General features: G+C 44.1%; 1 protein-coding gene across 1 annotated transcript in view; it reads left to right on the top strand.

The window, feature by feature from the left end:
- The first annotated feature begins 10,266 nt into the window (after positions 1-10,266).
- Positions 10,267-22,744, top strand: part of DDO (D-aspartate oxidase) — a 50,884-nt gene continuing 38,406 nt past the window's right edge. The window contains exons 1-3 of the mRNA XM_077812938.1: positions 10,267-10,472; positions 11,058-11,131; positions 14,881-15,037. The gene's annotated coding sequence lies outside the window, so the exon portion shown is untranslated. The remainder of the gene's footprint in view (positions 10,473-11,057; positions 11,132-14,880; positions 15,038-22,744) is intronic.

Genomic DNA, 22,744 nt, shown 5'->3' with positions numbered 1-22,744 from the left:
GGCAAGAATACTGTGGGAGACGGTGTCAAAAGCTTTGCTAAAGTGAAGGAACAACACGTCCACTGCTTTCCCTTCATCCACAGAACCAGTTATCTCCTCATAGAAAGCAATTAGATTAGTCAGGCATAACTTGCCCTTGATGAATCCATGCTGACTGTTCCTGATCACTTTCCTCTCCTCTAAGTGCTTCAGAATTGATTCCTTGAGGACTTGTTCCATGATTTTTCCAGGAACTGAGGTGAGGCTGACTGGCCTGTAGTTCCCAGGATCCTCCTTCTTCCCTTTTTTAAAGATGGGCACTACATTAGCCTTTTTCCAGTCGTCCGGGACTTCCCCCAATCGCCATGAGTTTTCAAAGATAATGGCCAATGGCTCTGCAATCACATCCACCAACTCCTTTAGCACTCTCGGATGCAACGCATCCAGCCCCATGGACTTGTGCACGTCCAGCTTTTCTAAATAGTCCCGAACCACTTCTTTCTCCACAGAGGGCTGGTCACCTCCTCCCCATGCTGTGCTGCCCAGTGCAGTAGTCTGGGAGATGACCTTGTTCGTGAAGACAGAGGCAAAAAAAGCATCGAGTACATTAGCTTTTTCCACATCCTCTGTCACTAGGTGCCTCCCTCATTCAGTAAGGGGCCCACACTTTCCTTGACTTTCTTCTTGTTACTAACATACCTGAAGAAACCCTTCTTGTAACTCTTAACATCTCTTGCTAGCTGCAACTCCAGGTGTGATTTGGCCTTCCTGATTTCACTCCTGCATGCCCGAGCAATATTCTTATACTCATCCCTAGTCATTTGTCCAATCTTCCACTTCTTGTAAGCGTCTTTTTTGTTTTTAAGATCAGCAAGGTTTTCACTGTTCAGCCAAGCTGGTCACCTGCCATATTTACTATTCTTTCTACACATCGGGATGGTTTGTCCCTGTAACCTCAATAAGTCTTCTTTAAAATACAGCCAGCTCTCCTGGACTCCTTTCCCCTTCATGTTATTCTCCCAGGGGATCTTGCCCATCTGTTCCCTGAGGGAGTCAAAGTCTGCTTTTTCTGAAGTCCAGGGTCCATATTCTGCTGCTTTCCTTTCTTCCTTGTGTCAGGATCCTGAACTCGACCATCTCATGGTCACTGCCTCCCAGGTTCCCATCCACTTTTGCTCCCCTACTAATTCTTCCCGGTTTGTGAGCAGCAGGTCAAGAAGAGCTCTGCCCCTAGTTGGTTCCTCCAGCACTTGCACCAGGAAATTGTCCCCTACATTTTCCAAAAACTTCCTGGATTGTCTGTGCACCGCTGTATTGCTCTCCCAGCAGATATCAGGGTGATTGAAGTCTCCCATTATCATCTGGGACCTCCCCCAATCGCCACGAGTTTTCAAAGATGGTGGCCAATGGCTCTGTAATTACATCAGCCAATTCCCTCAGCACCCTCGGATGCATGTGTGACAGGTTCGGTCACAGAGACCACCTTGGGACTGTCACCTAACGTGCTGAAGTTAACTCTGAGCCTAGTTAACTCTGCCAGCTTGGGATTCTAGAACCCTGCCTTGTTGAGCCAGACACGCTAGTCTGCTGCAGCACAGACCCAGGTCTGGTCCACACCCTTAAAGCTGCAGACTTTAACCAAAAACTGCTCAGCGGGTCACCTATCTCCAGCACCCAGACACCCAGCTCCCAATGGGATCCAAACCCCCAATAAATCCGTTCTACTCTGTATAAAGCTTATACAGGGTAAACTCTCTGTAACACTGATAGAGAGATATGCACAGCTGTTTGCTCCCCCAGATATTAATCACTTACTCTGGGTTTGTCAATAAACAAAAGTGATTTTATTAAGTATAAAAAGTAGGATTTAAGTGGTTCCAAGTAATAACAGTCAGAACAAAGTAAGTTACCAAGCAAAATAAAACAAAACACGCAAGTCTAAGCCTAATACATTAAGAAACTGAATACAAGTAAAAATCTCACCCTCAGAGATGTTTCAGTAAGCTTCTTTCACAGAATAGACTCCTTTCTAGTCTGGGCCCAATCCTCTCCACTTGTTAGTTCCAGCAGGCATCTTAGGTGAAAAGCAGGGGGTTTCTCGTGACTTGGACCCCCCTTATTCTGCTCCACATCTTTTATAGCTTTGCCACAAGGTGGGAATCCTTTCTCTCCCTGAGTCCCCACCTCTCCTTCTAAATAGAAAAGTACCAGATTTAGGATGGATTCTGGTATCATGTGACATGGTCACATGTCCTGAGAGACCCCCAGCCTCCATTCTTCCTGGGCTGGCCTACACATACACAGGAAGGTTTGCAAGTAAACAGAGCCATTTACAGCTGATTGTCCTAATCAATGGGAACCATCAAGATTCTAAAACATTAATGGCCCACACTTCGCATAATTACAATAGGACCAGTGGTGAGCTGGAGCCGGTTTGAACTGGTTCGCTGGAACCAGTTGTTAAATTTAGAAGCACTTTTAGAATCGGTTGTCCCATGAGGGACAACCTGTTCTAAAAGGGCTTCTAAATTTAACAACCGGCCAAAAGTGGCGCCTTAGGCGCCGACTCCGTGGGCACTCCGGAGCTGGAGCACCCAGGGGAAAATTTGGTGGGTGCAGAGCACCCACTGGCAGCTCCCCTCCCCTCCCCAGCCCCAGCTCACCTCCGCTCCACCTCCACCCCTGGTTACACTCCGCCCCGCTCTGCTTCTCTGCCCCGCCCCAGCTTCCTGTGAATCAGCTGTTTGCACGGGAAGCCTGGGTGGGCTGAGAAGCAAGCAGCGTCTTCGTGCTCAGGCCCAAGGAGGCGGAGCGGAGGTGAGCTGGGGCGGGGGAGCATGAGGAGGGCCTCCCACGCCGCAGCAGGTAACCCGGGACGGGGGGCAGGGGAACCGCTCCCCGCCCCAGCTCACCTCTGCCTCCCTGGGCCTGAGCATGAAGCCACCGCCTGCTTCTGAGCCCTCCCAGGCTTCCCGCGCAAACAGCTGATCCACTGGAAGCCGGCCGGGGGGCGGGGGCGGTGAAGAAACAGAGCGGGACAGCGCATTCAGGGGAGGCAACAGAGGCAAGTTGGGGCTGGGCTTGGGGCGGGGCACCCACCAAATTTTCCCTGTGGGTGCTCCAGCCCCGGAGCACCCACGGAGTCGGCGCCTAAGGCGCCACTTTTGATGTGATCAGTGGGGGGAGCAGGCGCTCCCCCTCAGCTATGCTACCCTGCCCTTAGTAGCCAGAGGGACATGCTGGATGCTTCCCCGGAGCCACCCCAGGTAAGCACCGCCGGGACTCCCCACCTCGCCCCCGGCAGGTCCCTCTGGCTCTTAGGGGCGGGGCGGGGTGGACACCCACTACAGTGGCTCACAAGACCCTCCTGCCCGGTTCTAGGGGCAGTCAGGGGAGTGGGGTGGATGGGGCAGGGATCTGGGGGGGCAGGGGCATCAAAGAACACGGGGTTTGGATGGGGCAGGAGTCCCGGGGAGCGGGGGTGGGCCACGACCCCCTCGTGTGGTGAGGAGGGAACAGGTTGTTAAGATTTTGGCAGCTCATCACTGAATAGGACCTCAGAATTATACTTCATAATCCTAGTTTCAGATACAAGAATGATACATTCAGTAGATTATAAGATTTGTAATTATACCTTACAAGAGACCTTTTGCATAAAGCATATTTCAGTTACATCATATTCACACTCATAAGCATATTTCCATAAAACATTATGGAGTGCAATGTCACACCATGGACTTGTGCATGTCCAGCTTTTCTAAATGGTTCTTAACCTATTCTTTCACCACTGAGGGCTGCTCACCTCCTCCCTATACTGTGTTGCCCAGGACAGCAGTGTGGAACCTGACCTTGTCTGTGAAGACCAAGGCAAAAAAAGCATTGAGTACTTTAGCTTTTTCCACATCATCTGTCACTAGGTTTCAGAGTAACAGCCGTGTTAGTCTGTATTTGCAAAAAGAAAAGGAGTACTTGTGGCACCTTAGAGACTAACCAATTTATTTAAGCATAAGCTTTTGTGAGCTACAGCTCAGCTCACGAAAGCTTATGCTCAAATAAATTGGTTAGTCTCTAAGGTGCCACAAGTACACCTTTTCTTCTTGTCACTAGGTTGCCTCCCCCATTCATTAAGGGTCCCACAGTTTACCTGAACTTTTTCTTGTTGCTAACATACCTGTAGAAACCTTTCTTGTTACCCTTCATATCCCTTGCTAGCTGCAACTCCAGTTGAGTTTTGGCCTTCCTGATTACACCCCTGCATGCTTGAGCAATATTTTTATACTCCTCCCTACTCATCTGTCCAAGTTTCTAATTCTTGTAAGCTTCCTTTTTGTGTTTAAGCTCACTGAAGATTTCACTGTTAAGCCAAACTGGTTGCCTGCTCAACCATCTCATGGTCACTGCTGCCCAGGTTGCTTCGCACTTCTACTTCCCCTACCAATTCTTCCCTGTTTGTAAGCAGCAGGTCAAGAGGAGAACGGCCTCTGGTTGGTTCCTCCAGTAGTTGTACCAGGAACTTATCCCCAACATTCTTCAAAAATTTCCTGGATTGTCTGAGCACTGCTGTATTGCTCTCCCAGGAGATGTCAGAGTGATTGAAGTCCCACATTAGAACTAGGGCCTGTGTTCTGGAAACTTCTGTTAGTTGTCCGAAGAAAGCCTTGTCTACCGCCTCCTCCTGGTCTGGTGGTCTATAGAAGATGCCCACCACGACATCACCCTTGTTGCTCTCGCCTCTAAACTTAACCCAAAGACTCTCAAAAGAGTTTTCTGTAGTTTCATCCTGGAGCTCTGAACAATCATACTGCTCTCTTACATACAGTGAAACTCCTCCATCTTTCCTCCCCTGCCTGTCCTTCCTGAATAGTTTATACCCATCCATGACAGTGCTCCAGACATGTGAACTACCCCACCAAGTCTGTTATTCAGGTCACATCATAGTTACTTGACTGTGCCAAGACTTCCAATTCTTCTTGCTTGTTTCCCAGGCTTCTTGCGTTCGTGTACATGCACCTAAGATAACTAGCTGATTGCCCTCCTTTCTCAGTATGAATCAGGAGGCTCCCCTTGTTGCACTCTCCTCCTTGTGTTTCCTCCCAATATCCCTTCTGCACTTATTTCTGGGCTTAGATCACCATCCCCCGTAGTACCATAGTATTCTGGGTTCAAACTAAGGAACAAATCATGTCCTGTGTGAGAAAAAAACATGCCTAGAAGCCTGGAAAAATCAGCAAGTCAAAATTTAGGGAGTTTCTATGGGATAATCATGTATGAAGTAGAAAGGGGACTTAGTGCTCTTCCCATCACATAGATGTCCTGATATATACAGGGAAATCCCACAGAATTCAAGATATGCAACTAGGAGTGGGGCTTTTGTTTGGAGACCTAGGCACTAACTCAACTCTTACACATTTTTACCACGTGAGTAATCCCATCTCTACTCAGCAAAGCACGCACTTACCTGCTTTCCTGAACAGGAATGGCATTATTCACATCCTTGGGGCAATGTGTTTTGCTGAATTGAGGCTCCAGTGCTTTTGCACTGCTCCCTGGCCATACAGCTTCCTCAGTAGCTGTACTTACCAGCAGCTCTTTCCTCTTTACAGGGTGTTTTATAGTGCAGGAGGGAAACAGCATAATATAATTGTAACAGGGAAATAAACTGATATTTTCTGATATTACAGCTGCCAGTGCCACTGTTAATTAAAAGTTTCAGGTTGTTACACATTGCCAAATGCTGTCTTGGAATACATGATCCACTGTATAATGATATCTTGAGGACTAAGAGTACTAAAGCTACTCCTTAATCCTGACCGTATATGGAGCATTACAATGTACTTCTAACAAGCTATTAGAATAAAACTAAAGTTAATTCCAGGACTAAGATGACTACATGAAAAATCAATTTAGGTCTGCTCCAATCAAAGTCAGTGCATGGCATAAATTCTGTTGACTTGGGTGATTCAGGACCAGACCCTTGTTCAAAATGTGTAAAATAAAGAAGGAAATTCAATGCAGTACTTAAATACCCAAACATGTTTACACATTTCCATTGCTGTTAACTGGAAATCTGGGTAAATCATTAGGGGCTACAATTTTAATGCTACTTGCAACAGAAAATGCAGCCTGGTGTCAAAGTACTGGTATCAAGATGGGAAAGTCAGAACTTCAGTAAGGAGCACAGACAACAGAATGATCATTCTAGATCTATTTTTAGCTAAGAAATTTAAGCATTTTGTGGATGTAAATACACCAAAACAACTTCAGAAAAATGCAGGGACTCAATCATCCTAGGAGATGAGCATGAGCAACTTCCATTGATTTCAATGGGAATTGTGCATGGACATCTCCCATGGATGATGGGACCTCAGAACTTGTCTTAAAAGAGCTGTAGGAATCTCCTGTTGTTCCCTGTGTCTTTGGCTGCAACTCTCATCTTCCTATCTTGACAGACTGACAGTGTGGTTGCTTCCTGCTTCACTGTTTCATATTTATATTATGTACAAGGTCCAATACATTTTAACAAAGTAATCAACTGGGGGTTTAATGCTCTTAATGCTCATGAAAAAAATCCCATTAACCATGTCTCTTATTTTCTCCTTAACCTTGATAGTGGGTCAATTATATCTTACTAATTAATGGTTCTGATTGTTCCTGATGATTTATAAGCTATCTCCTTTTAATTGTGGTTCATCATAATTGCCGGTCATTTTGGCTATAAAATGTTTATATCCTAAAATTGATATCACATTGTATCATACAACAGTGAGGGTTATCAGACTAATACTTCCTGGGTGAATGAGTACAATGATTAACATTTGTTGAATTCTAACTGAAGAACAATAATAAGGTGATATGCTTGATATTTTAAATCAAATGCATTTTTTAAACTAAGCTTTAAGATGCATTTTCTAATTTAATGTCTGACTTTAATGTCTTTTTATACATTTTGGTAGTTTAAATCAACTATGGGAAAAGTAGCCATGCAAACTATGTATGCTATGGGCCAAGTCCAGTGGGCTGTGCACTGAACATGTCAATAGCAGATGGAATCTCCCCCCTAAACATTGTTGTGTAGCTGGTTCACAGAGCCTGAAGAAGGCCCATATTCCCAGCTCTGGGGCGGGTGGGACCAAAGGATTCTTTGGCCTTGCCCTGCTGCTCCCTCAGCTTATGCCAACCCATCCCGTGTATTCTGCCATGCAGGGACCCTCTGCAGGGTTTGGCTCTGCACTGTCTCGGGGCTATTCACCCATTTTTATGGCCTTCCAAAATCCAGCCTCACCTTGTACAGCAGATTTATGCTGCTGGAGGCCTCTGTGGATACTGGATTTGTCCTATATATGTGTGTCAAAGGTACTTCTAAGATACTTGCCTAGATCTCATAACAAGTATAAAGGATAGAAAAGATTAAAAGACTAGTTATGAATTTAAACAATAACAAGGTTATCTGTGATATCAAAAGAAATTCCTGTTGTATGCAATAAAACAACACCCATATTGTTGAATCACTCATGAAAAAAGGTTAAGGGAAATCCATATATGGTAGTTATTCTTGCAGTTGGTTTGTGATACCAGATTCTATACACCAGGCAATTTATCCATTTTGATAATAGATGCAGGGCATATATACTGTTCTAACTGACCTGTGTTAAATGCAGCATACATGATTTTAATACAATATGCATTATTCGGTCAATGGAATTTTGTTTTTCCATGTATGTATTTATTATCTCAAAGTATGTAGAACAATAAAGTGGAATATGCATTTAATCTTTATCACCATGGCTTCAGAGGCAGTCGTGCACTCTTATTTTTCCCTTTATATAGTCATTCGTATGCACTGGTGTTATAAACTCGTTCTGAGGAGCTATATTAACACCTGGAAGGTCTTTTGAATGATTTCCTTTAGGGACACTGTACTGTATTAAGGTTTTTGCATGTTTTGGGTTGACAGTTACCACTTGTGTGTCTCTTTGTCATTTGTGTTAGCTGTTAAAAGGCAGTGTCAGCTGGGAGCTATACAATATAATAAGATTCAGGATTGTCACTTTGTGTCACTCTGAAGCCTATTATGTCTGTAGAGTCCTCGACCATTGTGATGTCAGAGGTAACTCAACCAATTCCCACCCTTTCTCTTCAGCTAATCTGCATGTGACTGTTTCTTCAGTTTTATGAGGGACACTGCACAGATGGTCGATTGGTTGGTCCAACTGCCACACCCATGTGCCCAACTGTCACCCACACAAATCCACACAACTCTTCTAGCACAACTCTCCTTACACACAAATCAACACAATCATCCATACATCACAACCAATACACATACCACAACCAGCACACACAATAACCCCCAGAACACACAGCCCCTCATTCACCACCTGCACAAATCAACACACATCTCCCAGCACAAGGCCTCCTAGACAAAGATCAAAACAACCACCCATCCAAGATAACCAGCATACAAATGGGATTCACACTCTTATTGTCAATTTTTTAAGTTTTTCAGTTATTTTTAGCTTTTTTTACACACAACTTTATTATTTACACCCATGTGATTGTGTGGGCTTTCAGCTACTAGTAGAATGTGATCCTCTTCTGCCAAGACTTGATATAAACTTGCCATGGTAGAAGTATCTCAGCCAAATTCAGTAGTGACAAAAATGGCTGTATTGTTGTATGATGGGTTTGAGTTGGCCAGAAAGCATCAATCTAGCATTCAGTGGGTGTGGAAGATGTATTACTTAAACACAGAGGGGCAAGAGGGAGTGTGATGGCACATCTGCCCCACACTGGCAGACAAGGGGTTAATAGAGCCCTAGGGAGGCTGCGCAAAAAGCAGCCAATAGGAAGGGAGCTATGAGGAGTGGCCAATCAGGGCCCAGCAGACCCATATAAAAAGAGTGCAAGGCAGAGCAATGTCAATAGCTACCTGGAGATTGGGGAGGGAGGACTGTCTGGAGTAGGCTGCAACTCTGGAGCACTTTGGACAGAGCAGTGCAGGCAGGAGAAGAGAAGGAGCTCCAGATGGGCTGCTGAAACTGAGGAGGGTGCTGTGGCCATGGGGAGGTGGTCTGGGGAAATGCAGCGATAGTAGAAGCAAAGGAATGCAGTAAGTGACTGCGGTCTGGAGGGTCCCTGGGCTGGGACCAGAAGTAGTGGGCAGGCCCAGGTTCCCCACACTCGCCAGTGGGGAAATGGCAGGACAATTGACTCCAGTTGCCACTGGGGAAGCATCTGGACTAGGAGCTATACTACCCCAGAAGGGGGGGAATATGGTCAGTGACACAGCTGGGAGGCCAAGCCACAAAGAAGACACTGTGGTTCCTGAGGTTGCGAGAGGGGCTGTAGGCAGATGGCAGAGATTGGGTGATGGTGTGCAGACCATGGATGGGGGCATTGGCCTCAAGCTAATCCCCAAGACTGCCAGCAGGAGGTGACAATCCAGCATGGTGAATGATACACACTGTGATGCCGGGATATATGGTAGCAGGAAAACAAGAGAGTGTAAGATAAAGCAACCTGTAGATCTACCTTTCCTGCTATCCCTCTTTAGTCCAGCAGTGCATAAGTTACATTTATTTCCCACTGAATGCCAAATTGGTGTATGTTATAGTACTTTCCACTGACATATACTTCCAAGTGTTTGTGTCATCACCCAATTTTGTCCTTACTGTTTTATCTGTACTTTATCTGTACTTGCCAGATGCCAGTTAGTGGTGATTAGGTTCAACTCCTGAAGTAAATTGAAAGCTACTTGTAGGAAAAATGTATGTAGAAGACAAAAAGTATTAAGTGGAGCAAATATCTCAAGCCTGTTCAGAGACCTGTTTGTTAAGGATTAGGGCCTTGATTCTCCTCTCACACCGGTTTAACACACACAATTCCATTGAGTTCAGTGATATAACTGCTGATTTACATCAGTGTAAATAAGAGGAGACTCAAGCCCAAGGAATGTACCTCAGTTAGAAAAGTTCTCATTGAAAGACACCGAAGACAGCAACTGCAGAGTAACAGAATTTAGCCTGGACTGCCAGTGCTTAAAGCATGCCCGGTTGCAGACCTGGGTAATACATTTTTGAAAAAGCTAGCCAGGTGTCTGAGGGGTGTAAATGTTCAGTACTGCCTAGGGGAAAACTCCCTTGGATTGACTGCTTTCCCCATTTGCTACCTCCTGGGGAAAAGCAGCCAATAAGGGCTGCTGCAGGAGGCAGACAGAGCTCTCTCCCCCTCCCAACTCAGGAGCCAACAACATTCTCACAGGAGGGTATATTGGAGGAGTGAGCAGAAAGAGCCCACCAACTCAGAGCGACTCCACTCCCTCTTCTCTCTGCCCCTCCTGTGAGCAATGGAGGCAGAATGGCTCGCTGCTCCTCCCCACTCCCTGGAACATCCAGCCTGGCAAGAGGGGTGCCTGCTACAGCTCCACCTTGCTGGGCACAGGGATGAAGAACTCCAGATGTGAAATAATGAGACATAAAGGATAAGACATAGTGGTAAGTACAGTGGTAGTTGGGTATGGTGGTCAGTGTGGTGGCAGTTGGATGAAGAACTGGAACCAGAGGTTGGAGCCAGAGTCAGGAGTAGGTTCAGAGCGAAGCAAGAGTGGGTCTGGGAGCTACGCTGGAGCAGCGCTCGAGCAGGCCAAGGTCTATGAAGTCTGTCACCACTATCAGGCAGGGGAGAGTTCCAAGCCCTGTAGTGACATTGGGCAGACTGAGGGGCTGTTGCTCCTGTGAGGCTTATATACTTGCCCTGAGAATCAGCAGACCAGCTCTTAGTTTGTGGATTGGCTGAAGCCTAGCACAGGAATGACAAATCACTGCATGTGGATTAACCAGATTGTAGTTCAGGGATGACTCATCACTTCACATCAGCAGTTGCTTGAGGAGCAGAGTTGATGCTGGGGCACCAGCAGAACTTATGAGAGATTGGAGGGGAACAGAATAGATGTGGAAACAGAACTAATGTTGGGCTAGAACTGTTGGGACAGAATTGATTTGGGCATTGGGAGCAGAATTAATTGCTGAACTAGATGGGCAGACATGAGGGTAATGATAGTCCCTATGTGCTTTTTTCAGGCCACTTTATGCATGCATACTGCATCATAGAAAAGACATGAGCAGCAATGGAAGACATAGGATCTGTGGAACTGGTATGTATAGCTAATTCTTGACAAATAGTGCAGAAATCTTTTATGAATGACTGTTAGAAGAATCTTTATGCTCAAGAAAACGTTACACTTTCATTCATTAATATAGTTTAATCACAAAGGTTTCTGAATACAAACGACCCTTTCAAAGAAATTCTACAGATACTTTAAAAAGTCATATAGATTGTGTGACTGTCAGAAATAATGTAGTAGGGCTCATCTAAAGCAACATATTGTTTAGCTGCATTACTTTCTCCGATAGAATCTTGTATAATACTCAGATGTTTGTTGCAGATAAATAGGATCCACCCAGAGGAGTCTGGTTGTTAGTGCTCCCCTCTGATATGTCTTGTGGCAGATGAACTGACTGTCACTGTTGTTTGTAGTGTTGTTGTAGCCATATTGGTCCCAGGATATCAGAGCGACAAGGTAGGTGAGGTAATCTCTTTTATTTAGAAGTTGGTCCAATAAAAGATATTCCCTCACCCACCTTGTGTCTCTGACTACCAGAGGACAGAACAGACTCTCACAGCTTTAAGGGAAATTTTATAACATCCTATCACCACTTGATTAGAAAGAAAAGTATCTTCTTCTTGATTAGAAAGAAAAGTATCTTCAGTTATACTGACCATGATGTCTAAGAAGCTAAGAATCACCAGATCTTTGTGTTAAATACAATCATAAGTCATCTTATTATGTAAGGCAGTATTTCTATTCTCTCACCCTGTCTTGAATAAATGCCATCTGCAAGTGAACAGTAAAATGAACAGCATTGGAATCTTAGTGGGAGCTACTCTTCTAAAAATGACTAGCCACTCATGTTGACTTTCATGATCTTGGAGCTGCTCAAAGAAGAAATGGCACAGAAGGACTCCATTCTCTTCCTGGGGGTTAGAAACAGGTTCACAGACTCTCATATATGTACTGGTGACTAAAGAACACAAGGAAGAAGAGGATCAGAAAGTTGAACTGCACCTGTCTGAAGCACTGTCCCAGCTGAGTTATTAGTCACTGTGGTGCTCAAACATTTCAACACTCAAATATTGTTCAGAAACAGAATCTCAGCCCCACATGCTATCAGTCCTACCATTGAGGTATATGCCCACCTAATACCTGGCTATCTACCCTGAATGATCCAAAAATGACTTGCATTTAGTCAATGAAGGAAGAGCCACTATTATTGATCTTGGCATGAAGTTTAAGTGTAGGTACATCCATAGATTCCAAGGCCAGAAGGGACAATTGTGATAATCTAGTTAGAGTTCTAGATTAGGGGCTGTATAGTAGGGGCTGTGATCCTCTTGACCTACTGCTCACAAACAAGGAGGAATTGGTAGAGGAAGTAGAAATGGGTGGCAAACTGTGCAGTGATGACCATGAAATGGTCGAGTTCAAGGATCCTGACAAAAAGAAGAAAGGAGAGCAGCAGGATATGGACCCTGGACTTCAGAAAAGCACTTTGACTCCCTCAGGGAACTGATGGGCAGGACCCCCTGGGAGGCTAATATGAGGGGGAAAGGAGTCCAGGAGAGCTGCCTGTATTTTAAGGAAGACTTATTGAGGGTGCAGGAACAAACCATCCCAATGTGCAGAAAGAATAGCAAATATGGCAGGTGACCAGCTTGGCTTAACAGAGAAATCTTCTGTGATCTTAAAGACAAAAAGGAAGCTTACAAGAAATGGAAACTTGGACAGATGACTAGGGAGGAGAATAAAAATGTTGCTGGAGCATGCAGGGGTGTAATCAGGAAGGCCAAAGCACAATTGGAGTTGCAGCTAGCAAGGGTTGTGAAGGGTAACAAGAAGGGTTTCTACTGGTATATTAGCAACAAGAAGGAGGTCAGGGAAAGTGTGGGACCCTTATTGAATGGGGGAGGCAACTTAGTGACAGATGATGTGGAAAAAGCTGAAGTACTCAATGCTTTTTTTGCCTCAGCTTTCACAGACAAGGTCATGTCCCAGACTGCTGCACTGGGCAGCACAATATGGGGAAGAGGTGAGCAGCCCTCAGTGGTGAAAGAACAGGTTAAGGACTATTTAGGAAAGCTGGACATACACAAGTCCATGGGGCTGGATCTAATGCATCCGAGTGTGCTGAGGGAGTTGGCGGATGTGATTGCAGAGCCATTGGCCATTATTTTTGAAAACCCGTGGTGACTGGGGGAGGTCCTTGACAATTGGAAAAATGCAAATATAGTGCCCATCTTTAAAAAAGGGAAGAAGGAGAATCTGGGGAACTACAGACCGGTCAGCCACACCTCAGTCCCTGGAAAAATCATAGAGCAGGTCCTCAAGGAATCCATTTTGAAGCACTTGAAGGACAGGAAGGTGATCAGGAACAGTCAATATGGATTCACCAAGGGCAAGTCATGCCTGACCACCCTGATTGCCTTCTATGATGAGATAACTGGCTCTATGGATATGGGAAAAGTGGTGGATGTGATATATCTTGAGTTTAGCAAAGCTTTTGATATGGTATCCCAAAGTATTCTTGCCAGCAAGTTAAAAAAGTATGGATTTGATGAATGGACTATTAGGTGGATAGAAAGTTGGCTAGATCGTTGGGCTCAACGGGTAGTGATCAATGGCTCAATGTCTAGTTGGCAGCCGGTATCAAGTGTAGTGCCCAAGGGGTCTGTCTTGAGGCTGGTTTTGTTCAACATCTTCATTAATGATCTGGATGATGGGATGGATTGCACCTCAACAAGTTTACAGATGACACTAAGATGTGGGAAGAGGTAGATATGCTGGAGGGTAGGGATAGGGTCCTGAGTGACCTAGACAAATTGGAGGATTGGGCCAAAAGAAATCTGATGATGATCAACAAGAACATGTGCAGAGTCCTGCACTTAGGACAGAAGAATCCCAGGCACTGCTACAGGCTGGGGACCGACTGGCTAAGCGGCAGATCTGCAGAAAAGGACTGGGAATTATAGTGGACGAGAAGCTGGATATGAGTCAACAGTGTGCTCTTGTTGCCAAGAAGGCTAATGGCATATTGGGCTACATTAGTAGAAGCATTGCTAGCAGATCAAGGGAAGTGATTATTGCCCTCTATTCAGCACTGGTGAGGCCACATCTGGAATACTCCGTCCAGTTTTGGGCTCCCCACTACAGGAAGGATGTGAACAAATTGGAGGGAGCTAATTGTTAAATCATTCTTGAATTGTGGTCTCCAGAACTGGACACCGTACCCCAGCAGTGGTTGCACCAGTGCCAAATACAGAGATAAAATAACCTCTCTACTCCTAAGTGAAATTCCCAAATTTATGCATCCCCAGATCACATTAGCTCTTTTGGCCACAGGGTCACATTGTGGAGCTCATGTTCAGCTGATTATCCATCATAATCCCCAAATCTTTTTTCAGAGTCACTGCTTCCAGGATTCAGTTCCCCATTGTGTAAGGGTGGCCTGCATTCTTTGTTCCTAGATAGGTACTGTGATGGGTTCCCCCTGGGGTGCCACCTGGAACTGGGGTACCGCTGAGCCTGTTAGGGGAAAAGGGAACTAAAAGGGATATTAAAGGACCCCTGCTAATGATGGAAGTTTGGGTAATCCCTGATTTAGGGTCTGTCACCTATCGTCTCAGTGAAACAGAAAAGAGACAAAATTAAAAGTGAATGAGAAGACAGTTTATTAGGTACAAGTAAGTAAAGAACACTCAGTGGTTTGGAATCAAGGGCGTGAAGTCCAGGCCCTCTAGCCCTTACAGATGTTATGGACTAACCGTCAAAAAATCTATTCTTTATAGATGAGACATCAGTCACGGAGGGAGGGTCATGTCTGACCGATTGCCTCAGCTCTGGTGTGACAGACAACCCGGACCTTCTTCTGTGCCTGGTGATGGTGGCATGCACAGGAGGAACACAGATCAAATCAGCTGCTGAACCAGGATCCCTCAATCTCAGGTAAGTAGGGATGAGTTGGGGCATTGCCTTTTGGAGACTGCTCACAATGACTGATGACATGACATGGACTGCCACCATGATGGACAGCCATTGCTTATAGGCTGGCCAAAATGTTCACAGGAAGGTTAACTTCTTCCAGGGTCCATTGTCTTTGCTGATGAGCCATCAGTACTGTCTGGCTTCTTCATTTTTTGTACCAGAAAGTCTAGTTGTGGGTGTCACCCAGAGTAAGCATGATTGAAATAGATACACAGTCAATATTCCTAACTTTAGGTACAAAAATGATACATGCATATAAATGGAATAATTACATTCAGCAAGTCATAACTTTTTCAACGACACCTCACATAACCCATCTTGTACAAAATGCATCATAATTATGCTATAACCATATAATTATATCACTATGAAGACTATAGGGTGCAGTGTCACAAATACATTTAGCCATTTTAAAATGTTTATTATTTGCTTGAGCCCAGCTTACAAAACTATCCAGATCACTCTCTATCAATGACCAGTCCTCTTCATTATTTACCAATCCCGCAATTTTTGTGTCCTCTTCAAACTGTATCGGTGATAATTTTATATATATATTTTTACCAGGGCATTAACAAAAATGTTAATTAGCATAGGGCCAAAAACCATTCCCTTTGGGACCCCACTCGAAACACACACATTCAATAATGATTCCCCTTTTACAGTGATGTTTTGACCTGTCAGTTAGCCAGCTTTTAAGCCATGCCATGTTAATTTTATATTATTCTTGTTTTTTAATCAAAATGTTATGCAGTACCAAGTCAAATGCCTTACAGAAGTCTAAATATATTATATTTGACACTATTACCTTTATTAACCAAACTTGCAATTTCATCAAATAAATATATCAAGTTAGTTTGACAGGATCTATTTTCCATGAACCTATGTTGATTGGCACTTAATTATATTACCCTCCTTTAATTATTTATTAATCAAGTCCTGTATCAGATACTCCATTGCCTTGCTTGGGATCAACGTCAGACTGACAGACCTGTAATTACCCAAGTCGTCCTGTTTACTCTGTTTAAAATTTGGCACAATATGAGCTTTCTTCCAATTTTCTGGACCTTCTGTGGTATTCCAAGACTTATTGAAAATCAACATTAAATGGTCCAGCAAACACCTCATCCAGCTCTTTTAAAACTCTTGGATGCCAGTTATCCAGACCTGCTGATTTGAAAATGTCTACCTGTAGTAGCTTCTGTTTAGTATCCTCTTGAGATACTCGTGGATTAGAAAGAATGTCATCATGTGATATGACTATATCATCTGTTTTCTTCCTAAATGTAGAACAGAAATAGTTATTGAACTTTTCTTCCTTTTCTGACATATTACTGACAATTCTATCATTCTCATCTAGTAATGGACCAATAGCATTGTTAGGATCTTTTTGTTCCTAATATTCATATTAGTTGTTGTCCTTAACTCTGCTGACCAAAGATTTCTCCTTGATTCCCTTTCCTTTCCCTTATCAATTTCTATAATTGCTAACTTCTGATTTATATTAATTACTATAAACTTCCCCTTTCTTCCATTTTATTTATTTGTTTTATTTTATTTATATATATTAGTTTTGTGGCTGCCTTTACTTCTCCTCTAATTTAGGTTGTCATAGCTGATGCAGGATACCACCTAGGATATCATTAGTTAATACAAAACTACTTAGTATGCACAGAACATCCCACAATAAAAACATTCATGTTCCTGAAATTTTAATGTTTGTGCAGTTATCCTGAAGAGTGAAATGGCAGCTCTCTCTTGCTATATCACCCTTCCCCAATATTTTTTGGAAAGTACTGACTGGCATTTACAGTACTTTTGTCTAATCTTCTGAAGGCATCAGTACAGAACCAACAGTTTTCTGTTAAACAGCTTGTTGATCCTCCAGAGCTAGACCAAGGAAGTACTGTGTTGTGCAGTTGATTACAGTAAAGGATGGACATAAGAAAAATAACAGTAGCATTAAGAGTTGGAAGGGCACTTTCTGGTAATTGTCAGGCATGAATGAGCAACATTGTAATGAAATGTTATAAACCTGGCTCAAGTATACACAGAGGACAAATGTTTCTTCATGCTAAACTATGGTTGTGTATTAAGTACCAGCACCTCAACAAGAGTAGTGTGTGTATTTCTTCAGCCTCCTATGAATCCAAAATCCAAGACCACCTCCTAGATCACTGGTTTTCAAACTTTTTTCTGGGGACCCAGTTGAAGAAAATTGTTGGTGCCCATGACCCAACAGAGCTGGGGATGAGGGGTTTGGGGCATGGGAGAGGCTCATGGGAGAGGGTTGGGGTATGGGGGTGAGGGCTGTGGGGTGGGGCCAGGAATGAAGAATTCAGGGTGGGGTAGGGGGCTTTGGGCTGGGGCAGGGGGTTGGGGTGTGGCAGGGGGTCAGGGCTCTGGGTTGGCGGTGCAGGCTCTAGGGTGGGCTGGGATGAGGGGTTTGGAGTGAGGGAGGGGTTCCAGGTTTGGGGGAGCTAAGGGTTAGGGGATTGGGGCACAGGATTGGGGCACAGACATACCTCAGGTAGTTCCCAGTCAGCGGGACAGCGGGGGTACTAAGGCAGGCTTCCTGCCTGTCCTGGCACCGCAGACTGTGCTGCTCCCCAGAAGCAGCCAGCAGCAGGTCCGGCTCCTAGGTGGAGGCACGCAAGCAGCTCCGTGCAGCTCTCATCCACAGGCTTCACCCCCCCCCCAGCTCCCTTTGACTGGTTTCTGGCCAATGGGAATGCAGAGTCAGTGCTCGGGGTGGGGGCAGCACACAGAGCCCTGTGGCCCCCCTGCCTAGAAGCCGGACCCGCTGCTGGCCACTTCCGGGGTGCAGCATGGTGTCAGAATAGGTGGGCACTAGCCTGCCTTAGTTGGGCAGCACCGCCAATGGGACTTCAATGTCGCGGTCGGCAGTGCTGATCAGAGTGACCCAGTGCCTGACATGCCGCAACCCAGTGCTGGGTCACAACCTGAACTTTGAAAAACGCTGGCCTAGATATTATCATAGTACAAACTAAAAAACAATGTTAAAAGAAGGTAACAAAGTCAAGTACTCAGAAGTTAGGAAATGCCAAAATTCAGGCTGCCTGTGCCATCTTAATTCAGCTCCCACCTCCTTCTGTGCTCCCACCTCCTTCTGTACTCCCACCCTCTGGAAATGGCTTGGAAAAATTGAGCTACAACTGCTGTAACTTCATTGATTTCAGTGGAGTTATTCCTAACTTACTTCAGTATGAGAGGAAAATATCAGGACCTATTTATGTTAAAAGGTCAAATACTGAGACAAATTCTGTCCTCTCTTTCGCTAGTGTAACTTATTTTTTGAGGGGGAAGAGGTGGAGGGGTGGATAAAGGGTGGAATTAACTTTTTTTGTAAGTTAACATTAACTTTTTGCCCTTGGGATTTTTGGAACATGCTCTGAATTTCAAATCTCTACAAACTAATCTAGATCAATAGAATTTTTTAAGAACAGACTAATCTAAACAGAAAATCCAATGTAAAAGAGTCATGTTTCTTGCTAGGTATATTAATGGCCATTGGCTAATCAAATATGGATATCATAAGAGGTTGTGGCTTTGTAGATTTTGCAGGATTGATTTTTCACAGTGAAAGATTCCCAGCCACGGCTGTATGTTTTTTCACTCATCTCCTTCCCACTCAAAGTCAGGCCCGATATTTTGTAATTACATGTGTGCAACTGTGCAGCACACAACACTGTTTATGCAGTATTGTGTTCACAAAAACTGAGTTCTTGTGACCAGTTGTAAAACGCACATACAATCATCCCATTAGATGCCTGTTTCTTTGTTTACCCAATTATGAAAATGTGGACCTCAGAATGGAAGCTTCCGGCCAAATGCTGCCTGACTGGCTTTATTTGAACCATTTCATGTCACTGCACTCACCTGGCAGACAAAATGCCATGTCAGAAAGGAATGATAAAGTCTGAAAGTGGCCAGTCCACCCACCATACTTGCTAACATGCTGTGTCACAAACATGAAAAACATAATCTCACTTATGAATTAGTAAATCATGGAGATTCAATATCACAGTACCTAGCAAGGAGCTGATTATGCCTATCTGCATTGAGTTGGTTCATTCAGTATGCAGATAGGCACACATTCCATCTAAATGACCTATGTTCTCTGTGTGTGCACTAGTAGAGTTTAGTATTTAATCTAAAGAGGAGACTGCATTTACTTTGCATCCTTTTCTTTAATCTGGAGCTGGAAGGCTTTGAAACACTTCTGCTTTAAAATTTTCATGTACAAAATCCTTTGCAAACATTAGCTAATTATTCCTCACAGCCATCCTGCGAAATAGGTATTATCCCCATTTTACAGGTGGAGAAACTGAGACAGGAGTGACTTGCTGTAGCTCACACAGGGAGATAATAGAAGAGTTGGTCAAATGAAATAAAAGCAAAATGCATTCTAAGATGATCTTAACACTTTCAGTGTCCTTACAAACTTAGATGCTTCTCACCACAGGCTGGCTCTTCAGCGAGGCTCTCCGCTTTGATCAGTGCTTCAGTTTCTTGGTGGTGGTGGTATCTATAGATGTAGGTGGAAGAGAGAGAGCATGGCAAAATGTCTCTTGCTTTTATCATGACCTTTTTTGTCTCCTGGCTTCCCCCTCCCCCCCCCCGCCCCCATTCAGAGCATTACCCCTGAGCATTACCTCATCGCAGTCCCAAACTGTCAAAGGAAGGGGGTGACTCCCTCAAGAGTCCAACAGATTATTTTTTTGCTGCCTAAACCAGTGTCCATTGTTCCTGTGAGGCTGGGCTGGGTTTGTTCCATCCATGCTCTGATGAGATGTGAACTGCCCCCTGTTCTTGGAGAGTTTTTGCATGGGCTTGCTTTAAGCCATGAGGATACATTTTCAGCCTCATAACTATATACATGAAATTATAACCTTACTATAACATTACTGTAACAATTACTATAACATCACTATAACAACCGTGCTCAGTGCATTATGAGCCTTCCGAGGACACCCAACATGAGAAACTTTGCATTGGATACCACACAATTATTTTATAAAGATGAATATGCGGGTGTAGGGTCTTCCCCCGAGGTACAGAGTGTCACAACCCAATCTTAGCCCACACTAATGTCAATTTGTGCTGTCAGAACAGTGCTAAAAGATTTAAAGCTGCCTTCAATGAGCACTTGAGGATTGGGAAATGCTCAGCTGCCATAAAGGCAGGGTAAATCCAGCTCATGCTGAAGTCCCTAGGTCTCAACTGAGCATTGACAAATTCATAGCTGGAACCAGGCTGGTTCACCTGTGGGTTAGTATTGGTAAAATAGGTATTTGAGTTATAAAATTGTGCTTAGGGTTTAGACCTTACTGAATGCTTGTAAATTGCTACATGCATTAATCTCACTTAACATCTGTATCGCACATTGTAAGGATACTGCTGTAAGTCTCTGTAACTGTGTAAATCACCAGACAGGAAAGAGACCTGAATTAAGACTTGTCTACACTTGAAATGCTGCAAGTCAGTGTAGACACTACCTCTGCCAATGGAAGGGTTCTCCTGTATGTTGAGGTAATCCACCTCCCGATAGGCAATAGCTATGTTGATGGAAGAATTCTTCCACGGACATAGCACTGTCTATGTTGCGGGTTAGGTCAGCTAAACTATGCTGGTCAGGGATGTAGATTTTTCACAACCCTGAATGATATAATAAAGCTGACTTAATTTTCCAGTGTAAATCAGGCATCAGTGTGAAATACTGGCTTCAAACAAAGTGTTGGGCTTTTTGCTGTTGGGCAGGACCTATTAACACCAGATAAACTATTGTGGAATATCAGAGGACAAAAGACTGTGGATTGCTCCATGAAGGGGGAACATACAAGTGAATTCCTCCTATCAGCTGAACTGGCAGCTCAGCCAAGGGGGTAGAGGAATAAAAATCTCTGACAAAGGAGAAAGTGTATCTCTATGTTGCTTGGACTCTCAAGGGCAAGATTTTCTAGGCATCGGCAAGAGATCCCCAGTATTTAGCTGGTTAGCCCTAAGGGACGTATAGAGCTTGCTTATTATAAAAGCTTCTATTACCATTTGCAATTTAAGACTATAACTCATTTGTATGTGTATGTTTACCTGTTTTAACCCTTGTAAATAACTCTTGTTCTCTTTTTGTAGTTTATAAATCTTTAAATAGTTTGTTATAGAAATGGCTACAAACATTGTCTTGATGTGAGATCTAAGGTGCAATTGACCTGAGATAAGTGACTGGTCCTTTGGGACTGGGAGTAACCTGAATATTGTGACTTTTTTTTCTATATAAGGGGCAATCTATCATAAAGACAAGCTTGCCTAGGTGACAAGATAAACTGGAGTACACAAAGGGACTGTTAGTGACTCCACAGTTAGGATGTTTATAGTGCCTCAGGAGTTTACATATGATATCTGGTGACATCTAAGTATAGAATTCACATCCTATTTGGGGTTGTGCCCGGCCTCCTAACAGTCTGCCCTGAGGTTGGTAACCACACTCTTGAGCCACTGAAGGATAGCTTGACAGTGACATTTGAGGGAAGGGAGGGGACAAGGCCTGAGTGCACTGCACTCCAGATTCCTCAGCAGTGTAAAGGCCCCAGCAGCCATTATAAGTCAATGCAAGTTAGAACAGACCAGTGGCTGCTCTAATTTGCACCAGGAGCCAGTCTCAAGATCTGTGTCTTAGAACCACCTTTCCCTCCCCCCTTTCAGATGCTCTGAGCTCTAGATTTAGCCTATTATGGGCTAGTCTAAACAAACACTTAGTTTGCAGCAAGCTGGGGTGTAAATCTACCTGGCACTAGCCTGCCGTGCACTAAGTGTCTCTGTGGGCCCTGCTGTCATGCACTTAAAAAAAAGTTCCACAGTGCACTTTGATCAACACTGCTTTGAAATGGGAGTAGATCAAGGCACACTTGGGAAATTTTGGTGCACATTAGAAGGGTCCACATGCACACTTAGTGCACGACAGACTAGTGTGGGGTAGATTTACACCCCAGCTTGCCTTAAACTAAGTGTTTGTGTAGACAAGCCCTGTGTCTTGTGATAAAATCTTTAGTAAAAGGTATACATCTCTCTGCCACACACAGACACAATGCTGACCCAAGAGTCTCATAGTGACGTATAAAAAAACATTATAAATCAACTGCTATCTTTTTCCCTTCTCCTTCCTTGACTCCCAGGTTGACTGTTCCCTATGTTGAAGGACATGCTGGAGCCTGAGTTCTACACTGCTAACCATTGAACAGATACGTTATCCCCCAGGCTGTTTTGAAATAACAGTTTTGTTGCTGATGGAGAAATTATTCATATGCGTAATTCTGAGCCAGTATGTTTATTATCATTCACATACTATTTTCCCCTTTTGTGCTAGAAAAAAAAAACAGCGAAAACTGATGTCCAGCCTCCTGAATTATCCATCACTATCTCTGGAACTTCTTTCATGAAACAATACCTCCTCCCACCCCACTCTCCTGCTGGTAATAGCCTATCCAAAGTGACCACTCTCTTTACAATGTGTATGATAATCAAGGTGGGCCACTTCCAGCACAAATCCAGGTTTTCTCACCCCCCACCTTTTTTTTCCAAAAACCACACACACACAGAGTGAGTTTGTGTGTGTGGTTTTTGAAAAAAAGGGGGGGGGTGAGAAAACCTGGA

This window comes from Eretmochelys imbricata, chromosome 3 (assembly GCF_965152235.1).
Source record: "Eretmochelys imbricata isolate rEreImb1 chromosome 3, rEreImb1.hap1, whole genome shotgun sequence".
NCBI classification, from domain to species: Eukaryota; Metazoa; Chordata; order Testudines; family Cheloniidae; genus Eretmochelys; species Eretmochelys imbricata.
This window is presented reverse-complemented; position numbering and strand designations above follow the sequence as displayed.